The following is a 25,210-nucleotide window of genomic DNA, read 5'->3' as shown; positions in this document are numbered from 1 at the left end:
TGTTAGATTTCTACAAGCTTGAAGTTAAAGGCTCGGTGTTTAGTAACATACTCTAATTTAAGGTATGAATATTGTATCCATTTATTTTATCAAGCTCATGTGTTTCGTCTTATATAAGGATTTAGATGCTCTACATTGTGCATATTTTCATTGAAATATAGGTTACAAGAGGCATTGTTATTCGATCTTTCTGGCGTTAATGGTCACATTTCAATGAATTCTTGTTAAGTGTAAAAGTCTGACAAAGTTTTTTAGATAATTGGTACTCCTTGTGGTCTCGTTTTTAGGTTGTATGAGGGGATTATTTTCCATCACCACTCATTAAACAATGTCTCTAAAATCCTGTAGGAGTGCCAAATAGCCTATGTTCTTGTTATCCAATAGTATATATGGTGCCAAGTTTGATTGGGCAAAGATCATTAGGAGTCCCAAGGTCCAACTCTATCACATCAACATCACAAATTCAATATTTCACCCCTATTGGTTCATTCAAGCACAGTTTATAAACTTCTTCCATGGTGGAACCCTCATCAAAATCACTAGAGATCGAGGTTCCAATGGCAAAGGTTCCCTCATGTGAATTCCATTCCATAGTGGGGGGTAGCACCCTTTCATTCAATGAGCATTCATGGTAGGTATCCAAGATCACTCTCTTCAATCCATGCACAAAGGTTAATTGGCCAACTAGGATGTCTACGAAACAATCCCAGTGTAAGATCCATGGCTATCTAAGTAGCAACTAGTAGGTTGGCCTCCCACCAAGTCGAAAAACATGAAAGTCAAGAATACACTCAATATGCACTACAACCACATGCACTTGGGACACCATTTCTTCTAGATTTCTCACACTATCATCATCCAATTTTAAGATAGTGGTGACATCCTTTTGGATGCACGAACCTAGTCTCTCCAATAAATCCACACTAATTATGTTCACGGAAGAGCCTAGCTCTACCATTGCACTTTCTATCAAAATGCCATCCACATATGGTTGTACCCTAAGACAATCTTTTTTCACATGCTCCTACCATTCACTACCCATTCAATTGACACCAACATGTACTATAACATAACTAGTTCATAGGATTTTCTTGAATTCCTTGCATATGTTATATGACAATCAAATTAGTTGCAACAAATTCACATGTGATTTTACTTCACATAAAGCATTCGCTAAATGAAACTCCTAAAAGTTTGCTATTGCTTTTTTCTCTTTCCACACCATCCGCTCTTTTGGTTTAGTAATGGCATTCAGAGCCTCCTTCAGTTTTGGTTTGCCTTTACTTTAATCGCTTGCTCCTCTAAAATACCCTCATGTTCAAGAGAACTAGCCTATGTATTGGCATCCATGACCTTCTTGTCAACAACATTAGGCTTGGGGTTAGCTTTGCTTGTGCTAGGGCCATCCTTTTTATCCTCTTTCAATTTTTGACCTCTAGTAAGCACTCTAATATTGTTAGAAGCTGGATCCTTATTAATTGAAAGCATCTCAACTAAGCTAAATCCTTTGGGTTTTTCCTCTAAGGTGGCTATTTCCCTTTGCAAGATCTAATCCGAGTGCTCACCTTGAGTATTTCTATTATTTACATGATGATTCATAGGTCTAAGTAGTTGACTACCTTACTAAGAGAATTGATCCCCTAACAAGTATTGGACATATGGCTTCACTTCCCACATATATTGTAGTTCATATGTGAAAGATTCCATGGGAGGTATTGACGACACCACTTGTCGCTAGACTTTGATGGACCCGTATCATCTCCTTGACTCTACCATATTGGATGTAGAGGATTCATCTCCCAAAGCTTTTGAGCATATGCTTTCACACTCTCACTAAAATCTTGTTGAGTCTCATTTAAGGAAGGATAACCACAGTGTTGCTAATGGCACCACTAGGTGGTGGGGTCAATCCACCACTTCCACTAGTCCTTGAAGGAATAGACCACCCAACTTGAGGTGTTAAGGATAAACTATCACTTTTGCATATGTTGGGACTACTCTTACTATGAGCAGTTGTAAGACCCTTGACTTTAAGGGATACAGGACTACTGTGGTCGAAGAAGTATCTATGAAGTATTTTTCCATGTCTCCTTAGTTATTCTTTATATTGCACTCATTGGATTATCCTCTGTTCACATTATTATTTGAATAGCTCCATCTCCAATTCTTAGATTATAGACATACAACAAGAACTAAGTTATAGGCACTTACAAGAATTCTAAAGACTCTTGACAAACACACTATCTCTCAGGACCTAAAATGGGCCCACATCAGCTCTCTCACTCTAAGCTTAATGTCCAATCTCACACAACCAATCCTCACTACCCTATGGCCCTAAGCAACTAGCTATAGCTGGTATAACTCTCGCTAAAGTTTAACACATTGTGTTTTTAGTACACAATAACAATACCTTAGGGAATACTGAAATTTCCATGAACTTTGGGAGTCCCCAATACCTCTATTATTTGACCACATTGTCAAATATTGTTGTCTTACTTAAATGTGAAGTCTCGGGTAAGTTACTCATGAATACATGTGTGTATCACATGGGTTCAAAATAAGGTATTTCTAAAACACCATTTTATACATTTTTTACATACAAATGGGTGTAATATAAAGTGGTAATTTATAGATTGAATAGAAAAGGGTTATGTTTTATTCACGAAAATTTTGTAGATAAGGATATTTATAAATAGGCCTTGAACACATGTGATGCAGAGAATATACATACAGTAACTTCCCCGAGTGTGGAGTCTAAATTCTATACAAGATACCTTCCCAAATTGCACATTCGAATATGGATCAAGGTTTTGCCACACAGTCAAATATATATCACTTATTTGAAATTGGAACTTGGAAAATTCCCAAATTCTCTAATACGGTGTTCAATCTAATAGCCTATCCAATCCATGGCCTCTAAACACAAGTATATTGACCTTGTTAGGGATTGGCCCATCGATCCTCATCCTATATATTAGATTGATGCACTTACTCAACTCAGTCTCACTGCTTAACCCTTGTGAACCTTGTATTTAGACATCTTGACTTTCCTCATACGCTCGGTCAATATGAAGACAAATACCATGCATTAGTGAGATCATACTTGCATGCATAAAGTGAATAAAAGGTACATAAGCATTAATAATGTTGAAACCAATATGTGTATGCAGCAAGCAATCTTTCAATATTTTCTCATGAATATGCTATAGTAATATGTGTCATTGCTACACAAAATCACGAGCATTGAGTATCCTAGCTGATACTACTCTTAATTAAACAAATAATACAAGAATGATCTATACATGATGTGCATTAGAATCAAATTCATTTTGGCCATGTTTATCAGAATCTAAATCACATGCTCCACTTGGAATGTACCAAACAACACAAAGACCAGCTCCAATCATCTCTCTCTCCCTCTCGCACCCAGTCCCTTTCCTCTCATAGGAATCACCATTATGTGCATATACAAAGGGAGGCGAGAGAAAGATTGAAATGTAGAGGAGAGAGACATACTAAAAGAATAACATTCTTATTTCTCCACAGCATGCCATAAAATTTACATGAGTGTATAGAGGGCAGTGCAAAATACTTGTTCTTCATACTCTTCATGAGCGATAGTTCATGATTTGCACATAGTGATCAACATAAGTTAAAAGGATAGTGCCTAGTTTTCTAATCCTCTTCTCTCTCTCTAAATTCTTTCTTACTTGCATGTTTTGATTAACTCCCTTTTCCTTTTGGCCATGCTCCTTAAAATTTGGTCCACACCCCTTCAAATCTTGGCCAATTTTGGGCCTTCTTGGCGGCTATCCACTCCACATTTCTCCATAAATTAAGTCTCTTGGCATGAAACACTACCTCAAATGCTCAAAAGTAATGTCCAAAATATGGCAGGATCCTTCTTTCTTGTTTGTAGACTTGACTTTGCACTCACTTCATCTCTAGCTCTAAAATTACACTCATCATGTACCTCAATTGCTTTCCACCAAGGGCCAGTTTGAAGCTTTAAGTCTTAAATTTTTCCTAAAATGCCTTATCCGCTGTCGAAGAGTTTTTCGAAAGAAAAGTCGCGTCTAGAGAAGACCTTGACAAATTTCAAGATAGAAGATCAAATATGTGAATAGGCAAAATGAGAAAATGATGTCAAGTTTCTATTTTTATTTCTGCCAATAACTGAACATGAATAGAAAGCCAAATTAGCTTGTAGTGGCAACTTCAAGACAAGATGTAATGACATGTGTGGCTCCAATCCGCTCAGCATATAATCTAAAGCTCTTACTGTAGGACTGCGAAATAAACAACTCCATCCCACAAGCAAAAAATTGTCTTACGAAATTGGAATCATCATCAAGACTGTCATTGGAAAAACCCTGATAGGCCACATCAAAGAAAACAATGTGACCTTTCTCTTGAATAACATCAGCAATGAACTCTTATTGCTCTAGAGTAGGATCAATTCCTATGAGATTGTGTGCACAGTCATGTAACAGAATGATTAAACTTGCAGGAACAGCCTTAATATCGGATATCACCACATTAAAATCTAGACCAACTGTCTTAGGATCAAAGTATCTATACTCTGACCTTGGAACACCAACATCATTCAAAATATTCTTATGGTTTCCCCAAGTTGGAAAATAAATAAGCACTTTTTCTCTAGGTAGGTATCATTGGATGCACGCTTGTTGGACCCTCTCTCTTAATAGGTGTTCTGGATATTTTTGGATGCAGGATTCCGAGCTTAGATTTGAATATCCCCTTCATTGTGTTGGACTTGTTCTGCCTCAGTGATCCTTGGAGATACAACAAGCATTTTCTCTAAATGAAGACTTGGCTTTACGTTCTCAAACATTTGTCTCCAATCTGCAAGGCGCAGGAAGAACTCTAAGACCTCGGAGGAATCACGTAAAGAACTCTGTGCATGGGTTCCTCATGTTGAATTCGAGACAAGAATCCCAAGGCCATGTTTCTGTTTGTTTAACACCTTGATACCATCCTCGTCTGTTCGATCATCCCCAATATAAATAGAAAAATGTCCACACGATCTGACAAGTCAAGAACTTTAAGTATAAACTCTAGAGCTTTGCCTTTATCCCAAGGTATCATAGGTCGGATCTTCAAAACCTTTCGACCTTGCGTCAGGCAGCACCGATCAGGAAAGGACTTGACAGCATTCTGGACTTCCTCTGTAAGGTCGGTCCAAACCTCTCTGTCCACGAGTTGAAATGGATGCCTCCCGATAGAACGAACACACCAAATTCTGAATGCCTCTTTGAATTCAGCAATCTGCTCACTCACTGCTGAGGCCGTAGTTTCGACTGACTGCTGATTACAATCTTGAAGATCCAAAAGCAGAATTTAAATGTCATGAGGCCTAATTAGGCTGCTAGATGATAAAATTCACTAGGCTTTCTTATTAAGGGTGTCGTGATCCCCTGTTGAAACTACTCTGTATCCGCGCAAAAGCTAGAAACTCACAGCTATCATTAGAATGTGCCCACAGCTCTGTAGGTCCTTCATCAACAAGCTTGACAAGCCTTACATCACCCTTGACTATAAGTCTTTCGTCGTCGGCTTTGTTACTATCAATCGCTTGGCACTCCACTTCGTCTTCACACAAAATCAATCTTTCGTCCCTTTTGCAAATCAATCAAACGTTGCTGGGGTCTGTCATTCATCGTCGTTGCGGCCACATCTGCTACATCATCTTTATCTTCATTCGAAGTTCTCCCTTATTTCAGCAATAGTTGCCTATGCTTCCCCACTCTCCCCTGGTCATTTTTCCGGTATGAGTATTATTTTTCCCCCCTTTTGAGCTTCATCTTGCCCTGAATAGATGAATCGCAGCCTGCTTTTTTTTCGAAAGATTTTCTTTCCGCTTTTTTACTTACAGTCCCCATGCTACTATGTTCATCACAACTGTTTTTTACTAAAGAGCTCCTCCCATTTTTAGTCTCCATTCTTTCATATGCCTTTCTACTAAAGACTCGTTTTTATTTGTAAAAGGTCCATGATTGTTGGGTTATCACACTGCTCCTCGCTTTCATTATCCCTTGTGTCCTTGAAGAATGGCATTTGACACCCCTTGTTCCACTAGACCTTATTAAGGGATGCATATTTTCCTTCAGCCTTGATAAAGTAATCTTGTTTATGGACATGACCAGCCTATTTAGAACCATCTGTTGAGATATCGAGCTCCACTCGTGATACGCCAGGGTGACCGTTGTGTGTATTTATGTCACCGACTTGTCAGTTGCAGACGCGGTTGGTACACCACCCATGAATAATAGCTACATGATAGCTATTCTTATCTACTCTAGTTCGTGGCTCAGTTAGTATGCCACCTTAGTTAGTTGAGTTTGGTTTGAGACCCATATATAGGGTTCTTCTATTTCTTTGTACTTGAGTTCTTTTTTGGCTTACACAACTAGCAAGATGAAAACTGTTTTCAGCCTCCACCCTTGTGTGTCTTCCCCCATTGTGCAAGCAAGAAAGCTTCAAGCGAGACTCCTTCCTTCTCTCCCACAATCTTGACATGGTATCAGAGCCTTGTTCGTGGTAAGGAGCTCAAGAAAGCAAGCCAAGCTCGCGGTGTTCTGGTAAGAGGAGCAGTGTTGCTTTCATTTTCTGTTTTGGGAGCAGATCTCTGCAGGTAGCACAGCCGGAAAGTGCAGGAGTGCATTGTCTCAGGTTGAGACGCCCTTCGCGGTGAAGCAAGAGGGCAGTATATGCTGCGGGAGCAAGCTTTAGCTCTTGGCGACCCTGTTTTTTTGATTTGAGGCCATTTGGGGGACCTGTTTTGGAGGCGGAAGTTTTCTGCACGCACTCAGGAAAAGGCTCATTTTTATGCTGTGCAGCCACTATTCTACAGGTCGGTGAAAAGTTACTGTAGAAATTGCATCGTATGCTTGTGCGCAGAGACATTGGGAGTTTCAGAATCATCCTTGGTTCCTGTTTATGCAAAATCGTCACTAGGAAGTGACTGTGTGGTCAAATACCACTTTCGCCAGTTTTGCAGATTTTCCCTTGTGAGGGTGAAGCTGTGGTTTTTGCAGTGACATAATTTTTTGCAGTCTTCTATAATGGCATCTGATTCTCTTTCACAGATTGTCACTGAAAAGCTTGACAAGAACAACTTCCAGGCATGGAAGTTTAGAATGACAAATTTCTTTATGGGAAAAGGATATTGGGAATTTGTTGCAGGAAATGAAGAAGAACCAGTTCTTCCTGATGTTCCCAATCAACAGCAAATGCAGGCATTCAAAGCATAGCATGAGAGAGCCATGAAAGTTATGTAATGGCTGTCTATCAGTATTTCAGACTCTATGATTGTGCATATTCAGGATGCAAGTACGCCAAAGGAGGCATGGGATACTTTGTCAAAAATGTATAGCACAAATACACAAGCCAGGAAAATGCAGCTCAAGCAAGAGTTGCACAATGTGCAAAGAGAAAATATGAGCATCAACGACTACCACATGAAGGTGAAGAAGATTGCAGATGCACTTGCTTCCATTAGGTCACCAGTGGAAGATGATGATTTAGTTTCTGTGACCTTGAATGGTCTAGGAAAGGATTATGCACAGTTTCGGACATCCATTTCAGTTTGTGAAAGATTTCCTGATTTTGAGGAGCTGATTGCTCTTCTAATTTCTGAGGAGCAAAGAAATGGTGGTGCATCTTCTTCAGGAGGAACTTCAAAAGAAGCTGTCTTCTACTCAAATGCTGGAAGAGGTAGAGGCAGGGGTAGAGGAGGCCGATATGGAGGCCGTGGTAGAAATCAGAATATGCAGCAAACTCAAGAAAACCAGTCCTATGGAGGAGGACGTGGTAACTCTAGAGGCATGGGGAGCCAAAGAGGTCGTGGTGGATGGCAAAGAGGCCAAAATGCAAAAAGTAATGTTGAATGCTACTATTGTGGTAAAATGGGTCATATGGCTAAAGACTGCTATAAAAAGCAGAATGACATCATGAATGGAAAACTGCAACAAGGAAATTATGCATCCTCTAGTAGACAGGGTGATGACAGAAATGAGCATCTATTTATGGTGCAGCACATGAACAATTCTGTGATAAGTGCAGAAGAAAGCAACGATGTATGGTATGTTGACTCAGGTGCATCAAACCACATGACAGGTCATGCAGAATGGATGGAGGATGCAAGGAAAATGGAAAAACCAAGATTTGTGGAGACTGGTGATGATACTGCACATCCTATTGTGCAAATTGGAAAAATTCCCTTGTCTATGCAGGATGGGAAAAAGAAATACCTGTCCGATGTATTTCATGTCCCGAATATCACCAAGAATCTGGTTTCTGTTGGTCAAATGGTTGAGCAGGGCTTGCAGGTCATATTTAATCCTCATGGATGCTTTGTTGAGGATATGAAAAATAAAGGTCGCTTGATAGCAAAAGGAAAGAAGAAGGGCAGAATGTTTACGTTGGATGCAGACATGTCTGAATTGAGTGCAGCAATGTTTGCACATGGGACCGGTGTAGTTGCAGATATTGATATCTGGCATAAACGCATTGGTCATGTTAATGTACAGCGACTTAAATCAATGCAGGCCCAAAATATTATTGCAGGTTTGCTGAAATTCAAGGTTGCAGAAATGCATAAGGTATGTGAAGCCTGTCAGTTTGGAAAACAGGCAAGGAAACCATTTCCTAGACATGTTCAAGAGAGTGAGAAGCCATTGGAATTAATCCACTCTGATGTGTGGACTACTCAAGCTGCATCTCTTGGAGGCTGTCATTATTTTGTCACTTTTATTGATGACTATAGCAGAAAAGTTTGGGTGTATTTTATGAAAAAGAAAAGTGAAGTTTTTGGGCATTTCAAAACCCTTAAAGCTATGGTTGAAAAAGAAACAGGCCTGCAAATAAAATGCCTAAGGTCAGATGGAGGGGGAGAGTACCTCTCAAATGAGTTTGCAAAGTTCTTACAGGAGCATGGCATAAAGCAGCAATATTCATGCAGTTATACCCCACAACAAAATGGAATTGCAGAAAGGAAAAATAGGCATATTGGAGAGGTATCTCATGCCACGCTCAATGAAAAAGACTTGCCAGATTTTTATTGGGCTGAAGCAGTTGCTACAGCAGTCTACATAATGAACAAGACTCCCACTGCAACAATACATGGAATGACTCCAGAGGAGAGGTATACTGGTAGGAAACCAGATATTTCTCATTTGAAAATTTTTGGTTGCATTGCCTATGTACATGTGCCAGATGAGCTGAGATCCAAGTTGGATCCAAAAGCTGAGAAGTGCATCTTTATTGGTTACTCTCTGCAGCAAAAAGGGTATAGATGCTATAACCCTTCTACTCGTAAGTTTACAGTGAGCAGAGATGTTGTTTTTGATGAGATGAGTAGCTGGTATAAACCAGTAAATGTGATTGATGATGTAGATGCACAAAATGGTAATGCTGCACAGAATTCACAGCAGCAGTCACAAAATATTAGTGGACCTGGAGCGTCCTCTAGCAGTGGTTCACATTCTTCGCCATGGACAGGCAGATTAAGATCAGGAGAATCTTCTCAAAGCAATGCAGATAGTGGTATGCAGGTATCACGAAAAGGAAAAGAGAAGGTTGATCAGCCCATGTTTGATGTGAATGCAGGTCACTCTTATGTGGATGGTGAATCCAGTGGCTCAGAACAGAGCATTGATGATGAGTTGGGTATTCCTTCTATTGTTACACCTGGAGTAAGGAAGACCAGGGATGTTTTGAGAGCACCTGGAAGTGAACCTACTTTGCGCAGGTCTAGGAGAGCTAGGTATCCTGTGGATAGGCTGAAATATGATGGATTTACAGCCATTCACTATGCATATATGGTTAAAGTGATACAGGAACCAGAACCCACTTCTTTTGAGGAAGCCATGGGAAAAGAAAAATGGGAGAAAGCCATGGATGAAGAAATGGATGCCTTGGAAGCAAATGCTACATGGGAATTTGTACCTTTGCCTAAAGGTAAAAATGCAATTGGCTGTAAGTGGGTTTATAAGGTGAAGCACAATGCAGATGGTTCTGTGAACAGATACAAGGCAAGATTAGTAGTCAAGGGGTATGCACAAACATATGGCATTGACTATGAAGAAACATTCAGTCCAGTTGCAAGGATGGCAACTGTAAGAGCAGTTATTGCTATGGCTGCATCAAAGGTATGGTCTTTACATCAGATGGATGTAAAGAATGCCTTCTTGCATGGTGATTTGCAAGAAGAGGTCTATATGGAGCAGCCACCAGGTTATGTGCATGCTGTTCATCCTGAGTTTGTTTGCAGGTTGAAGAAAGCCTTGTATGGCTTGAAGCAAGCACCTAGAGCATGGTCTGACAAGATAGGACAGTATCTTGTCACTATTGGCTTTCAGATTTCCAAGGCAGATTTCTCACTTTATGTGAGAAAAACAGAGAAAGGTATTATGCTACTTGTCATTTATGTTGATGATTTGATTATGACAGGTGACAGTGATGAAGATATCCTTCATGTGAAAATGCTATTGAAGCAGAAGTTTGAGATGAAGGATTTGGGAGAGCTGCGTTATTTCTTGGGCATTGAGGTGATTAGATCACCAAGTGGGATACAGCTCTTGCAGAGGCAGTATGGATTGGACATGCTGTCCAAATATGGGATGACAGGCTGTAAGCCTATTTCAGTTCCTTTGGAGCAGAATGTAAAGCTGAGCATAGATGCAGGTGAGCTTCTAGAAGACCCTACTATGTACAGACGCATAGTAGGAAGTTTGATTTATATGACTATTACCAGGCCAGATTTGAGCTATGCTGTTGGATTGGTAAGTCAGTTTATGCAGGCTCCAAGGAAACCACATTTGGATGCGGCTAGACACATACTTAGGTATGTGAAGTCCACATTGCAGTATTGACTATTTTATGAGACTGGGGTTCAGATACAGTTGCATGGATACACTGATGCTGATTGGGCTGGTAGTATTTCTGATAGACGATCTACCAGTGGATATGTGTTCTCTTTTGGGAGTGCTGCAGTCACTTGGAGCAGCAAGAAACAACCTACAGTTGCCTTGTCGAGCACAGAGGCTGAGTACAGGGGTGCAGCAATGGCTGCATGTGAGGTAGCTTGGTTGCATAAGCTACTTTATGATATGCATCAGTCTACAGATGGACCAGTTGTCATTTATTGTGACAACATGAGTAGTATACACTTGGCAAATAACCCAGTCTATCATGCTAGAACAAAGCACATTGAGGTGCATTATCACTATGTGTGAGAGAGGGTTTTACTAGGTCTTATTGATCTAGTTTATGTCAGCACAGAGGATCAGGTAGCTGACATATTCACGAAGGCATTGGGCGCAGAGAAGCTGCGCAAGTTCAGAGACCTGCTTGGTGTGCAGGAATTGGGATTGAGCTCGAGGGGGAGTGTTGAGATATCGAGCTCCACTCGTGATACGCCAGGGTGACCGTTGTGTATTTATGTCACCGACTTGTCAGTTGCAGACGCGGTTGGTACACCACCCATGAATAATAGCTACATGATAGCTATCCTTATCTACTCTAGTTCATGGCTCAGTTAGTATGCCACCTTAGTTAGTTGAGTTTGGTTTGAGACCCATATATAGGGTTCTTCTATTTCTTTGTACTTGAGTTCTTTTTTGGCTTACACAACTAGCAAGAGGAAAATTGTTTTCAGCCTCCACCCTTGTGTGTCTTCCCCCATTGTGCAAGCAAGAAAGCTTCAAGCGAGACTCCTTCCTTCTCTCCCACAATCTTGACACCATCTATGTGGCTATTAGAATGTACAGTGTGTTTTTGGAAACGAGTTGTTTTAGGTTTGATCTCAACACTGGATTGCTCTTCAATGGTGGCTAAACTCCTCTTCAGCACATTAACATTGGAATGCTTAGAATCTCCTACATGTGAATTCTTAGAACCTCCTGCATGTGATGATGTCGTTTCTCCTTCCGTTTGAATATCTTCCAATCCTTACTGCCTTCCCACAAATATATTCACTTTCAAACCCTTCTCCACTATGTTGGCACGCAGAATAAGAATGCAAACACAACAACTAAGTATGTACAAAGTAACAAATGTCACACACACAGCTTTTTGGTGGATTCCACACCTCGAATGCACAGCAGTACGACATCTACCCCCTCTAATCCTCCGCATCCTCCGGATGGGCCAACTACCCATGATCATTATCATCAAGATCCACATATAGATCAATCTCTTCATTGTATATTTCCGGTATTTCAGCAAGATTATCTGTCATATCATCTATCTCTTCTATTGGATTTTCTTCTTGTTGCTCTTCTCTTGCAAATTCTTCCAATGCATAATCCTCATCATCTCTTTTCTTGAAAATCTTGATTCTTTTTCCTGCAATAGGCACTCTAAGCACTGTCCCATCCAATTCTGTCAACTCATATGTTGCATTATCAAAGACATGTCTGACTATGTACAGTCCAAACCATCTTTTCACCATCTTCCGAACTGCAGTATGCTGATTTTCAAGACTGCTATCAAAGACTAATACCCAGTCTCCCTCTTCTATTGCTCTAGGCCGCAAGCGATGCCTGCTGTCAAACCTATCCTTATTTCTTAGTCTAGCAACCTTCAACATGTCAATAGCTAGCTGAATATCCTATGGTCTTCTCTCTGATTGCTGAATCCGAAGAGCTAAGAGCTCCTCTCTTGTCAAATCCTCCTGCCAAGGTAAAACTGACCAAGTCAAAGCACAAGTCTTAGTCGGCATAACTGGTTTCTAACCATACATCAACTCTATGGGCATATATCCTGTGGTAACACTGTGAGTCGTACGATCAGCCCACAAAGCAAATGGTAGAAGTCTCGGCCATTCTCCAATCGGTCCTCTGCATGCTTTGGCTAATGCTTTCACTATCGGCGGATGCCCTCTTTCACTCTTCCCATTTCCCTCTGGATTGTATGCTGTGGTTAGAGCCAACTTGATTCCTAGTTGAGAGAAAAACTCCCTAGCTTCATCTGCATCCTGTCCACCATGATCTACAGTGATCTTACCCACACAGCCATACTTGCAAAAAATTTCTTCCAATAAGAACTTACACACTGCACTAGTGGTCTTCGTTCTCAAAGGTCTGCCCTCAACATGATTGGTAAGATCCTCTCTAGCCAAAACAATATATCTCATCTGCCATAGACCCATAGACATAGTAACCAAGTTAACTACCCACTTATAATGAATGCATAGCGGATAGGTCGGATGAAGCTCATCTCGATGGCGCACTACCGAATACATCTGGCAGTTTCTGCAAGTCTTTACAAAGCGAGAAACATCTCTATACATGCCTTTCCACCAATATTTCTCCTTGATTTTCTCATAAGTAGCCCACACTCCTCTATGACCAGCCCAAGGACTCTCATGAAACTCCCTCATCACCTGTAATTGTGTCTCTTTATCACAGACAACCCGCAAGGGTAATCCACCCCTTTTCTTCAAATGCTCCCAAAGAAATCCGTCCTTGAGAAAATAACCATAGGATTTTCTTCTGATCTTCTTGAACTCTTCATCTATCCATTCATCTCTTTTGCTTAGTGTACTAAGGTACTTGCCAATCTGCAACCAATCTCCAACATAGAGTTCTTCTATGAAAGCCACAATATCATAGACATGGCAAACATGATCAACCATAGCGAGGCTGAAATTTCTACATCATCCTCTTCTGCAACTAGTGTCTCCTCATCATCATATCTGGCTCAAGACAGCATATCTGCCACCACTGGATTATCCTTTCATGCTATGTGTTTAAATTCTGGATTTAATGACTTAATGTATGCAATCCATCTCAGTATAGCTATATCCGGAGTAGAGCAACTCGTAATCATACCTATCAATGGCAAGTAATCTGTCTCTACCACAACTGAGGCTCCAATAAAGTACTCCTTGTCACATTTGAGAGCCGTAACAATCCCCAGTAACTCCCTCTTGATTTGCAAATATCTCCTCTGTCTCTCATTTAGGACTTTCGCCCCAAAGCGAATAGCATACTTGTTTCCATCTGCATCATCTTGACCCACAGCCCAACCTATGCCAATTGGACTAGTGTCAACTGTCAATACAATAGGCCTTCCACAATTATAATCCGCTTTCCTAAGAGTAGGAGCAATCTACAATAGCTTCTTCAATTTTCGCATGGCTCTAGTGTGGCTCTCATCCCAATAAAATTTCTGCCCCTTTCGAAGCACCTAACATAAACAATCTGCTATGTGTGCAAAATGGGGTATCCAAGTCATATAAAACACACAAGCTCCAATGAATCTCCATACCTCTGAAGTGGTAGAACAATACTCCGTAATCTTGCCTATAGCATCCACCTTCTCAGGTGAGGGTTTCCTACCATAATACCCACACATATGTCCAACAATGACAACCTCATTTACTCCAAAAACATATTTTTGCCCTGATAGTGTCAAGTTCACTTCTTCTAACCTGGCCAAAATCTTCTCACAAGCTGAAATATGATCAGCCACAAAGTATCTGCATCCTTGCTCATTTAGACTCTCATTCTTCTCTTCTTCTGCACACCCCTTAATGGGCACATCGTCCAAGAAAGGCATGGTAAGCTGAGGTATGTAATCATGAAGGACCTTATGCATGGCATTCATCATATGTGCAACAGAATTAGTGGCACCTTGAGGCAAGGTACACGTCCTGACAAGCCCAATAGGAATTCTCATAGTGGTTATGTCCCTGCTTTCCAAAGCCAGCTGAAACTGATCATATCCCGAATACAAATCACCTAAAGAATAGATGGCATGTCCAGCAAATGCTTCTGTAAACTCATCCACAACTGGACCTATACCAACATTCTTGATAGTAACTCTGTTTACTGGCTGCATGTTCTATATAAATTGGAGAGTACCATTCTTCTTTGGAACCGTAAACCACCTTTTTGAGTATGGTGCAGGTGAAGGCTCTAGGATACCCATCTTGATTTTCTCATTCAACAAGTCAATTAACTTTGGCAGGTGTGCCTTAGGCACTGGAATAGGTCGGAGGTTCCATGGAATATGAGGAATAGTAAAGATCACCATAGGAGAAACAATATCTGGATTCACACATCCAATCTCATGTGGGAAGAAAGCAAACCCCCTTCCATGTCGCTCAAGCATCTCCTGAAAGCATTGCTTATCTGTGGGTAGCAAGAAATCACCATTTCTAATTTTTAATTCAGTAAGAGTCTCTGCTGAAAATTTATGGCCTATATGCTCTGGATTCCTCAAAATTGGCTGTTTGGCAGCCCTCTCTATTTGCTGATCACTGTCAGATGGAAGCGGTACAGCTACCGGCTTCACCTTCTTATCCACACTTTTGTATTTCATGTCAACCCTGGCTTCATTATGATCCTCTGCATTACTCAAATCTTGCTGTAAATTAGCAATTATGCACTCTAGTGGTGGCTGAATATCCTCAGCCCTTTGCTCTATGGACTGCATAGGAACAGCCCTAAACTCTAGATGCTGAAATATTTCAGAAGTAAACTCTATTCGCTGAAAGTTTTCAGCCCTCTGTGTCTCTGTAAGCTGATCATAATCAGCCGAAAAATCTGTTTGCTGAATTTCTTCAGCACTCAATACTTTTTGTTGAGTCACCTCAGCCTCTGACTCTATTTGTGACACAAAATCTGCAATTTCATGAAACATGTCCAGGGATTGCACTAATACATTACTGTGACAACTCTTCATATCAGTTTTCAGCATATTTTCCATCTCTATCATCGTATCTGCACAAATCATACTATCATGCATCCCATCTATATGCTCATCATCCTCTAAAATACCTGCATTTTTCAAAATTTTCTCCTTCTTGAATATGTATTGCCTGGCAGCTCTAGGCAACTTAGAAGTCTTCTGATAACTCATCGAACTGTTTGCTGAAATTCCAACAAAAGTGGAGGAGAAAACACTGTTGCCAAGAGGTGAGAACTCCAATCTCCTCTACTCTGTACCACTGCCGTCTCCCGAAACAGCGGTACTTAATGAAAACTCGAATCCCTCATAGTGGGCAAAGGTGCATCTCTAAGAGTATCCCTATTTCTAACATGGTTCACACACACAGTCATAAACTGAACTGCTCTCATACCATCTTTACTCCGAATCCATGCGTAAGCAGATCCATCATCCATTACTTTTGTTTCCATGCGCATCTCTGTGATGAATGGCTGTCCAAGAATTATGGGATAAGAACATGAATCATGCACAAAGAAATGGAAATCCTCCTCTACATCTCCAATAGAAACCCTGACACTAGGACAGGCAGCATACAAATCACCTGCAGTGTTGTTGGCAGCTCTCATACGCCACCCATGCTCTACATCCATAGGCCATCTATTGCTTTCATAAGCTCCACGAACTATGAGATTAATCTCTGAACCATGATCCACCAAAGCAACATAAGGCAACTGTTTCTCTCCAATTTTTACCATCGTTTCTGTAGTTTCCCTAGCCCAATGACTCCGCAAAAAGTGACTACGTGATATCAAGACAGGCTCATCAGTTTCAGCATAATGCATAGGCTAAACCCTCTTCTCTATCTGTGGAAAAACAAAAGCATTCTCAACCATAACCTCATCCTCATCCTCATCCAACTCCCCAATCAAAACTCCCTGTGTATCAGTAGTAGGCAATGCATGTCTTTTCCTCTTTTGGACTTCTTGGAAATGATCTTGAAACTCTCTTTTCGAGATGCCCAAAACCTCAGAAATAGTAAAAGTTACCTCATTGCCAAGTATCTTGTCATTAAAGATTTTCTTCATGTCCGTAGATGTCTCAATATCAGACATCAATCTAAACCCTCGCTGCTTCCTCTCTCTAGGCTCTTGCCTCTTTTCTTTCTTTTGAGCATCTTCCATTTATCGTTCTGGCTGTGGTCTCAAAGACGGTTCTGCAGTAGGTGGAGTAACAAACTCACCCCCTTCTAGTCTTTTTAGGTGCATTTGGATTTTCTTCATCCCTCTTACGTTTCTCCTCAACAAGTACATCTACTCCCTGAGACTTAGCCAAGTAGGCATAAATAGTGTACCTGTCAACAGGCGAATCCCAACCTATCTCAGATCTGATGCTAGAACCTGCACTAGTCAAAACAGTCTACTGAATTTTTCCCTTGTTTGTCGTCTCCATAGCATAAGTCCATAATGCTTACTGATTCTCTGATCCTTTCTCAATCTGAACTCCATATGCAGAAGCATCTCCTCTAGCTTCCACATAAGAAGTATGCGCAGCCATGCCATCCACTAATTTCTTCATTCCGCCTTTCCCAAAGTTGGTAGCAAGCGGAGCTCCTATTTCAGTCAACCAGATCTTACCATCTTGTCCCCAAAATACCAAATTATTCCTCCTTGCATCCTGAAAAGATTCACAATTCCTGCAATGATGATGGTCCGTACTATCACACCCAATACATCTTCGATCTCTCCTAGTAGGAGCACTCCTAGGTGCAGTAGGAGCACTAGAAGAAATAGTAGGCGCAGTCGAAGCAAACTGCTCTTTCAATTTTCCCACCAATTCTACTTTAACTGACTCTAGTGTCAAATCCGTTATGCCTTTGATTATATCATGAAGAGAGGAAGGTACCGTCGGAGCAGATGGTTTTGGAGCAGAAGGAGCCAGCATCGGTCTTGGAACAGGAGGAGTAGAAATGGTAGGCACTAGCATAGGCCAAGAAACTAGCTAAGGAAGAGAAGAAATAACAGGGATAGAAGCAGGCATAGGAGCAGAAGATGGCTCAATGTCACAGATCCATTATGTAGGCGGGTCTTCCATATCCTCCTCTTGGTCAAAGTCAAGACTGCATCCTGGGCATCTTGCCAATCCGTTTTAAGACCCATAGGCTTCGTGCGATCCTCAAGAATCTCTCCTAATTCTTCCTGAAGAGCAGGACTCGCAGCTTGCAAGAAAAGCTCAACTTTCTCAACATCCAATGCTCTTTGTTCAATGGCATCAAGCTGACTATACCTCTCTTCAAATTCTCGTATCAACTCTGAAGCAGCTAGACCTTTGTTTGGCATGTAGACCCACTCTCGGAATGATGGCCATGTAGCCATCCCAAAGTCCTCAAGGAAATACTCTTCTTTCAGGGCCTTCTTAAAATCTTGCCAATGCGAATTTTGAATAAAAAGATCAGTCACTTTTTCCCTCAAGGCGAATGTGACAAGACGAAGGAAATACTTACTCCTAAGTCCAACTGGTACTCCAAAAAATCCCATCTTGATCTCATATGTCTTCAAATAAGCTAAAACATTACGGCCATCAAATAGCTTCTTCTCATTCTCAATTGCTTCAATCGCCTTAGTCGCGCTGATTGCATTCTCCTGCTCCGAATATAGTTGCCTTTGCTGAGACAACTATTGTTGATGCAACTATTGATGCTGCTGCATATACAATTGCATCTGTTGATTTTGAAGCTGCATATACATAGACATATTCTGCAAAATCTGCTTTAAATCATCCGTTGAAGTACTTGAAGAAGCAGTCAATGATGGAGCTGAAGTAGAGGACAAAGCAAAAATCGTAGAAGAGACTGAAATTGATGCTGAAGTATCTCCCATCCTGAAATTTATGCGACGCTTTCACGTCGGGTTCACCAAAGATGTCGAAGGGTTTTTCGAAAGCAAAGTCGTGTCTATAGAAGACCTTGACAAATTTCAAGATAGAAGATCAAATATGTGCATAGGCAAAATGAGAAAATGATGTCAAGTTTCTGTTTTTATTTCTGCCAATAACTGAACACGAATAGAAAGCCAAATTAGCTTGCAGTGGCAACTTCAAGACAAGATGTAATGACATGTGTGGCTCCAATCCGCTCAGCATATAATCCAAATTACTTACTGTAGGACTGCGAAATAAACAACTCCATCCCACAAGCAACAAATTGTCTTACGAAACTGGCATCATCATCAAGACTGCCACTGGAAAAACCCTGATAGGCCACATCAAAGAAAACAGTGTGACCTTTCTCTTGAATAACATCAGCAATGAACTCCTATTGCTCTATAGTAGGATCAATTCCTATGAGATTGTGTGCACAGTCATGTAACAGAATGATTAAACTTGCAGGAGCAGCCTTAATATCGGATATCACCACATTAAAATCTAGACCAACTGTCTTAGGATCAAAGTATCTATACTCTGACCTTGGAACACCAGCATCATTCAAAATATTCTTATGGTTTCCCCAAGTTGGAAAATAAATAAGCACTTTTGCTCCAGGTAGGTATCGTTGGATGAAGGCCTGTTGGACCCTCTCTCTTAATAGGTGTTCTGGATATTTTTGGATGCGGGATTCCGAGCTTAGATTTGAATATCCCCTTCATTGTGTCGGACTTGTTCTGCCTCAGTGATCCTTGGAGATACAACAATCATTTTCTCTAAAAAAAATATTTGGCTCTAAGTTCTCAAATATTTGTCTCCAATCTGCAAGGCGCAGGAAGAACTCTAAGACCTCGGAGGGATCACGTAAAGAACTCTGTGCATGGGTTCCTCATGTTGAATTCGAGACAAGAATCCCAAGGCCATGTTTTTGTTTGTTTAACACCTTGATACCATCCTCGTTTGTTCGATCATCCCCAATATAAATAGAAAAATGTCCACACGATCTGACAAGTCAATAACTTCAAGTATAAACTCTAGAGCTTTGCCTTTATCCCAACGTATCACAGGTCGGATCTTCAAAACCTTTCGACCTTGCGTCAGGCACACCAATCAGGAAAGGATTTGACAGCATTTTGGACTTCCTTTGCAAGGTCGGTCCAAACCTCTCTGTCCACGAGTTCAAGTGGATGCCTCCCGATAGAACGAACATGCCAAATTTTGAATGCCTCTTTGAATTCAGCAATCTGCTCACTCACTGCTGAGGCCGCAGTTTTGACTAACTGCTGATTACAATCTTGAAGATCCAAAAGCACAATTTAAATGTCGTGAGGCCTAATTAGGCTGCTAGATGATAAAATTTGCTAGGCTTTCTGATTAAGAGTGTCGTCGTGGTCGCCTGTTGAAACTACTCTACATCTGCACAAAAGCCAGAAACTCACAGCTATCATTAGAATGTGCCCACAGCTCTGTAGGTCCTTCATCAACAAGCTTGACAAGCCTTACATCACCCTTGACTATAAGTCTTTCGTCGTCGGCTTTGTTACTATCAATCGCTTGGCACTCCACTTCGTCTTCACACAAAATCAATCTTTCGTCCCTTCTACAAATCAGTCAAACGTTGCTGGGGTCTGTCATTCATCGTCGTTGTAGCCACATCTGTTGCATCATCTTTATCTTCATTCGAAGTTCTCCCCTATTTCAGCAATAGTTGCCTACGCTTCCCCACTCTCCCCTGGTCATTTTTCCGGTATGAGTAATATTTTTCCCCCCTTTTGAGCTTCATCTTGCCCTGAATAGATGAATCGCAGCCTGCTTTTTTTTCAAAAGATTTTCTTCCCGCTTCTTTACTTACAGTCCCCATGCTGCTATGTTCATCACAGCTATTTTTTACTAAAGAGCTCCTCCCATTTTTAGTCTCCATTCTTTCATATGCCTTTCTACTAAAGACTCATTTTTTATTTGTAAAAGGTCCATGATTGTTGGGTTATCACACTGCTCCTCGCTTTCATTATCCCTTGTGTCATTGAAGAATGGCATTTGACGCCCCTTGTTCCACTAGACCTTATTAAGAGATGCATATTTGCCATCAGCCTTGATAAAGTAATCTTCTTTATGGACATGACCAGCCTATTTAGAACCATCTATGTGGCTATTAGAATGTACAATGTGTTTTTGGAAACGAGTTGTTTCAGGTTTGATCTCAGCACTGGATTGCTCTTCAATGGGGCTGAACTCCTCTTCAACACATTAACATTGGAATGCTTAGAATCTCCTACATGTGATTTCTTAGAACCTCCTGCATGTGATGATGTCGTTTCTCCTTCCGTTTGAACATCTTCCAATCCTTACTGCCTTTCCACAAATATATTCACTTCCAAACCCTTCTCCACTATGCTGGCACGCAGAATAAGAATGCAAACACAACAACTAAGTATGTACAAAGTAACAAATGTCACACACACAGCTTTTTGGTGGATTCCACACCTCGAATGCACAGCAGTACAATACCGCCACAAAAAACACTCTAAAATCCTGAAAATTGTGCCCTAAAATCCATCTCACATATACGAATAGAATAGGAGAAAGAATCTATACTAAGAACAAAAAAATAAATATTAGAATCTTGGCAGATAGTTGAAATAAACAATACACTTATGATAAATGGGTCAAATAACTTTGTGTAAATGATTGGAAAGAGAGGTTATAATATTGTATGTAAAACTTAACTATACACACAATTAACTATCCTAGTCTAGTCTTTGTTGAAATAACTTTGTGTAGAAGAAAACAAAAGAGAGGCTATGATACTTCTTGTAAATCTTCTTCATACATAATATTGATGGTACCCTTTACCATATTCTCTTTCTCATCAACCAATATTTTTAATCTGTTTTGGGGACTTTACCCTTGAGAAAGCAATGTACAATCGATCATGAGTAAAGATTGGGTCTTCAAATATATTTACAAACATGAGAACATTTGGCCTTGAGATTTATTAATTATTGCTGCAAACACCGAACATGTAGGGAATTTTAAATGCTTCATTGAGAAAGGAAGCTTTATTGTTATTGGGATGACAATTATTCTTAGGATAAGTACTCTATTCCGAACATTGCTCCAAGTAATTATCTTTGGATCAATAAACTTGTTACAAATGTAGCTATATGATATTCTTTTATTATCGTTTATCTCGTTAAAATTAATAATAAATAAATGAAGCATCCTAATAAAAATAAAAAATTAAATAAATAGAGTGCCCTAATAAAAATAAAAGTTCACCTTAATAAAAATAAAAGCATCTATGGTAGAAGGAAGGGGATGCAAGAGAGATGGAAAAATCTATGTGAATCGAAATTTGGAGGGGCCGTTGTTTAGAGAAAGTCTTTCTGAACCGAATTCTAGAGGGGCCATTCTCATTAAGTAATTTCAAAGTTCTCATAGGCAAGAATAAATGGCAAGAATGACATGATCATCAGTTCCAGGAGACTTTAGATTGCTGGAGGTTCAGAGTGAAAGGGGAGGGGGAGATTGAAAGTGGGGGAGGACGGTAGGTGATAGCCAAGGATAGGAATCAGTCAAAAATGGTGTTGCAAGGGACAGTGAAAAGCAGAATGTACCACAAATTAGGGCCGCACTCGAGGCTCTTACATGAGATATGATGAGCATTATGGTTTCTTTTCCACTAGCAAATGCTGATGCTAGAGATGTAGTTCCCTAGAATCTGTGTAAGGTTGTTTACATATGTGCAATAACCAGATGGTGTGGAGTTGCAGAGCAAGGTTTCTGGCTTCTCAGAACGGTGTGATAGGTATGTTATTGATTTTTTATGGATCAAAGTCATACTTATAAATAGAATGGTATAGTTCTCACTTTTGTCTCCATCATCTCAAGCCTTGCCAAGCCACAGTACAACCTCATTCAGAGTTTTGAATGTAACATATGTAACATACTTCCACAAGCTTTGTTGACTTGCATTATTCATAGGCAACATAGGTTTTACACACAAAAAAATTAAACATGTAAGTTTTAGATATTGAGAAATTTTATGACAATCTTCAGGCACAAGGTGCCTCAATGACCAACGCTAAATGAAGATGACTTTTACTTTAGGAATACTTGGATGGCTTAGACGAGGTGGATAACTGATCCAATGCACATTCTGGAGTCTAAAGTATCATTTTTCTCATTTTTTCTTCTCAATTTTGTGCACTATTGCAATTGCTATTTTATGCATTCACTGCAAGCTTTAAGTAGAGTTTTTGTTTCCACGTTTTTCTTTATGATCAAGCTTTGTCTTGTATGTTGAGGTCCTAACGTTAGGTAGACATTACATGCCTCAGATCTTTTGCAAAATCCTAAAGCTTGGCTGTACAATTACGGGAAGAGTGGACCTTTACATTTGGTAGCCCCTTAGATTATTCAGTTTTCACTATGCACATTTACTTCATTATCTTTTGCAAGTTTGCTCTTGGAATTTCTTTAAATTTGCCGAAGGAATAGATAGTTTTGCTGAGTGAGACTCAGCTTCTATCACTTGATCTTGTAGGTTGAGATTAATATTCAATTGTTAGCTTTCTTATTGTTGCATGGATTTGGATGACCTCCATTGGCTCTTGTTTTAAGCAACAAATGTACTTTATAGGTTTTTTTGGAGTTTTAGCATATAGCTTGTTTTTCACAAATCATTTTTTCCTTGTATTATTTTTGATATGCTCTTGCCACATAGAACATTAAGACATATTTTTTGCTTCACATATGAAAGCATGAAAGCTAAAGATTATGTGGCTTGTGTATTGTACGCACAATGTTCTCATATATAATCATTGTATAAAGGATCTTGGTGGACCTATCAGATCATGCTCACAAGAGGCAGTTTCATTTTGTTTTTTTGTTATAACACGATGATGTTTTTGAAGTCACATGATATATGCTTTCAAAAAACTTATTGCTTCTTTGAAGAAGGTTCTCTTATGCTTTCATATACTGTGGTACTTCATTTAACTTGATTATTTTGTGGCCTTTGGTAGGGGCTAAATAGATGGTTTGAATCTACCCACTTATGAGGTATCGGTTATGGTCAGTAATTTTGTAACTCAATTGTTTGCTAGCCACTAGTAGGGGCCGAATTAGTTTTTTGCTTCCTAGTGCATGCATGAAGGTTCTACTATTGTAAAGATTTTCATGATTGAATCCTTTAAGTATACATATAATTTATGGTGATAACTCACACCAAAACAAACTTGTATCTCTTGAAAAATGTCAATTTATTGTGTGAACCGATGCTTCTTTCTTGAAGTCCCCTTTGCTTTGATTCAGAAGAAATATTTGTATATGGGACTTTTTAGTGTAAGTGCAAAGTCATGTCTTGTGCACACTTAATTCCATTGATGTACATGTTTTGATAGACTTTAATGGCATGTTAATGGGAATTTTTGTTGTTTAGTTATGTATATCCTCTTTTCTACATTTGCTTGTGCTATTGTTCTTATTTCCATGGCTTATGGTCTTGAAAGTGTCCAACTAGGTGGTTGATGTGGATAGTCAGTATTCGATGGTTCTTACTTCCACATCTTATGCTCTTCAAAGTGTCCAATCAGGGTGGTTGATGTGGATGGTCAGTATCAAATAGGTTTCAATAAGCAATGTAAGTCATGAAGGATGGTATTCAACTCATTCTATGCATACTCTCTTGCTTGATTATCTTGGTAGATAGGCAGCAGTAGAGAGTCATGTGGAGCAAAGAGTCACTTGGGGCACCAGAGTACCCTATACGCAACAATAGTCATCAACAGATTAATTAGTAGTGAAATGAAATGAAAAGAAAACGATCTTTTGAACGTATGGAAAAAACGAAAAATTTAACAATCTTTCAAACATACTGAAAAAAACAAAATCGTATATTTTCAAACAAACAACATATTTTGAATGAACGAGGAAAAGGAGCCTTTCCCCATAATTATTTAAATACAAAGAGACTTGTGCCATCTCTTCAACATGCTATATAGCAACTTTTTTCATTTAATTTAGTTTTTGAAGTATTTTTCATATTTATTCATTTTAATGTTTATTGATTTTATTTATTTATTTGAAGTACTGTTAAGCAAAAAGATTAAAAATCATCATTCTCATATGTAAAAGAGATAAACTAACCTTTTAGGAAAAAGATTAAAACTATATAAGTATACATATTATCCTTCTGAGAGCGGAGTTTTGAGCCCCGGAGGTGCCTTAAATTTGCCAAAAAATCCGGAATTTAGGGAAAATATATTTAACATTGAAGGCAACAGCTCTAGCTAGGACGATTTTAAGCACCAAGTGAAAGATGGCTTTTAAAAGGCGCCCGAGCCACACTTGTGGATTTTTGATAATTTTTTCGACTATCGTGCGGGTCGTCAGGAGTTGCCAGCCAATACGAGATTTCAAGCCGGATGCCTGGGATTTTTTAGAGCTCGAATCGGATGCAGGACGATCAAATGGCCACAAAAGGGTTAAGATGCGAAAAGGGTCAAGATGCGAAAAGGTGGACCAAAGTTTGGCCAAAAGGGGTGGTGCCTTTTGGGAGCCTTGGACCCCCCCAAATTTTATGCCACAT

Source organism: Lygodium microphyllum, chromosome 28 (assembly GCF_053477565.2).
Source record: "Lygodium microphyllum isolate KBCC chromosome 28, Lygodium_microphyllum_v1.1.10, whole genome shotgun sequence".
NCBI classification, from domain to species: Eukaryota; Viridiplantae; Streptophyta; class Polypodiopsida; order Schizaeales; family Lygodiaceae; genus Lygodium; species Lygodium microphyllum.
Note: the sequence above shows the minus strand (reverse complement) of the source record.